Source organism: Coregonus lavaretus, assembly GCF_964263955.1.
Source record: "Coregonus lavaretus genome assembly, contig: HAP1_SCAFFOLD_254, whole genome shotgun sequence".
Lineage (NCBI taxonomy): Eukaryota > Metazoa > Chordata > Actinopteri > Salmoniformes > Salmonidae > Coregonus > Coregonus lavaretus.
Window position 1 is genome coordinate 447,206 of NW_028157650.1, and position 3,019 is coordinate 450,224.

The window sequence follows — 3,019 nt, forward strand, 5'->3', positions numbered from 1 at the left end:
CAGCTAACCTGTCTAAATAACATAGGGATTTACATCATAGTTACATAGTGCAAGTTACCATACACAAGGCCTGTTACAAGCACCCATTGAAATGGTAATAGTTTAACAGTAATTTAAACACCTTGCCACATTCAACAACTTGTGGTTAAGAACAAAGTGCTTCTGAAAACTTAGGAACAATAACAATCCCTTTAAGTACTGTTTATCTCTTTTCCCTGTCAATGAGAGCAAGTATTAACACATATCATCAACTGTTATCCCAAAAAAATGTGACCATAAGTAGCAAACATATGCTCATTAATAGCCCTCAATTATACATAAACATACAAACATGTGGGATCTACAGTCGAGCCTATGTGGCATGTTTGTACAAGAACCAACAATATAAATCATTTAAGGAAAATAAAATAATATGAACATGAAACCCACAGATATGAACACTATCTGAGGAGAAGCTGATTGAAATTGGAATTGAATGGTACCTGAGCTACAGTTGGCATGCTCTAGTTCTATCTATTCATCTTCCTTTTTAATGCTACATTTCTGTTGTGGATGTAGTATTTGATAGCAACCCAGTCTCTGTCTTTCAGAGCTACTGGCTCTGCTTGGAGGCAGGAGTCACAGTCCTTTTTACCTGGTATTCTGCAGCTTGTTATGAAATTAAGCAAATGCCGCTCAACAGCTTTCACTTCATCACCTGTCCACTTGCTTCTCACCTTCACAGCTTTCATAAATGGAAACAAAATACAACTGATTAACAATGAGCTCTGCTAAAGTGACAAATGGAGGATATGATACAAAGGATTCTAGTTAGTAGTTATATGATGTTATCAATACATGTGAATACAAAATGCTTACTAACCTTGCTTTCCTTTGGAGCACTTTGAGGATGCTTGGGATGTGACTATTTTACCATGTCTTGGTTGTGTGTTGCTCATGTGTACGTTATCCAAGGTGGTTGACTCAGGAGTGCCCTTCATGTTGTCCAGGGTGGTTGACTCAGAAGTGCCCTCCATGTTGTCCAGGGTGGTTGACTCAGAAGTGCCCTCCATGTTGTCCAGGGTGGTTGACTCAGAAGTGCCCTCCATGTTGTCCAGGGTGGTTGACTCTGGTGTTTGCCTCAGAAGTGTCTGGTCCCTAGAAGTCTCTGTTGTTGAGCCTTTGCAAAGTAATAATGAATGTGATTATGTTCTATGAGCTTCATGACAATACGTTTGCTTGCTTGTATTATTCACTGTAAACAACCTCAATGTCAGGCAATATGCAATTCTACATTAGATATTAACTGATATTTGAGATATAAACATAAACTGATTGCAAATCCATAAATGTGGAATTACTTATCACCACCAATGTGATTGTTAAAAAACAGATAGAGGATCATTTCGATAATCCCCACAGAAATGTGCATTTATGTGACATAACTTAAAGATATTACCACATATATACAAGTCAGGATACCTTTGCATTGATGTAGGTCAGCAATGGTTTCTTCACTGGAATCATCATCACTCATTTCTACTTCATATGGTTGGGTAAAAAACATTTACGGCCAATTATTTAAATTAAGGACTAACAACACTTATAATAGTTATATTTGAAGTGGCTAAAAACTATATTTCAAACAAAATTTTACCTTCAGGATTGACCTCAATGTCATCCAGCCCTTTCCCCTGCAGGTAAGGCAGTCTTCCTTTTTCGATTGCTATCAACAGTTTGCTGACTTTTGCGAGCTGCAGGGTACTCTCTGGAAGCCGATAGAATTCTCTATGGACACGGATGTCATGTCCTAGAAAGGTGGCAAGTTGATCCATTTCATTTTCTTTGAGGTTTAGTAGTGTGGACAAAGTGGCGACTTGTTTCCGCAATCTTGTTGAGGTGAGTGCCTCTGGGTTCTTTGCACCACATTGTTTGAATACTTGCGAAAGCAGTCAGAGCCTCTGTAATGGGAAAGGACACCTGGCCGTGTAAACATGTACACATTTTCTTTGTGGACTTGACACTCTTTTCTGCTTATCATGAGGAGGTCCATGGCAGTGATCATGTCAGGGGTTAGAAGCACTGGAACTTTTCTTGACCTTTTACCTCGAATCTCAACTCTCTCAAAGTGCTCTGCAAGCTTCCTCTCGAAGTCAGTAAGGCCCCTCACAATGTCTGGATTCAGCTCCGTAAGATCCCTGGATGTGAAAGACTGAAGCTCCATTTTTGAAACTTCCCCTTCCCTCCTTCTGTTAAATAGTACTACCTGCATCAAAGTCACTTTAGGAAGATTTCCAAAGCTTTTGCTGTTGGGTTCTTCCTCAAGGTCCTTCATACACTTAGCACGCTCAGTAGCAAGAAACGTGTGCAGCACCGACACATCCTCTGTAAAGGGTCAAACCTGTGGTTTATTCCATTTGGCTTGTTGAAGCGTACCCAATGCGGCAGCTGAAATGGACTCTGTCCACTTTTTCTGATGTAAAGTGGCAAATTGCTTTGCAGACTCTGCAACAGCAGGGCGATGTGCAGTGATGGCATTGCATTGAATAATGCCTGCAACTTTGGCTAAACTGTGTCCCAATTTCAAAGCCAATGATGGGATTTTATACGAGTTGCTTTCAACATCATAACCAGCAACATATCTTACTGCCTGTATCACATGGGGAAAGTTACAGGGCATAACAAGGACTTCGGTGCTCTTCAAAGGTGTTATAGCCCTTGCCGTTATCAATAGTCTTGCCATCGCTCTATTTTTTTGGCGTATGTAGTCATTCCTTCTCTCATATGGTTTCCTGGAATTCAACAGTGACTCGCCGATACAAAGGAATTCAGTTTCACTCCTTACAACCGAGGAAACGTCATCCTGGTTCATTTCACAAGCAATCTTCCAAACAGTTTCCTTAACTGAGTCAGGTCTTGGTAAGTGCAGTTGAATCCGTTTTCGCCCAACTTGAGGCTCTCCCTCAACAGACTTCTTCGGGCAGTTTCTCACATGTCTCCATAGGGAATTTCTTGCATACAGTCCTTCGCAAAATTTGCA

The 3,019-nt window shown here is 40.6% G+C and overlaps 1 long non-coding RNA gene across 2 annotated transcripts; it reads right to left on the minus strand.

Moving 5' to 3' along the window:
* Window positions 1–444: 444 nt before the first annotated feature.
* Window positions 445–2,004, minus strand: LOC311125120. Of its 2 annotated transcripts, none has more exons than XR_014612839.1 (4): window positions 1,637–2,004; window positions 1,462–1,518; window positions 863–1,159; window positions 445–724 (listed from the first exon to the last, which is right to left on the minus strand). It is a non-coding gene; the product is annotated as an uncharacterized lncRNA (long non-coding RNA). The 2 variants fall into 2 exon arrangements; XR_014612840.1 differs by having other exon boundaries at window positions 1,462–1,521.
* Between the last annotated feature and the right edge of the window lie 1,015 nt (window positions 2,005–3,019).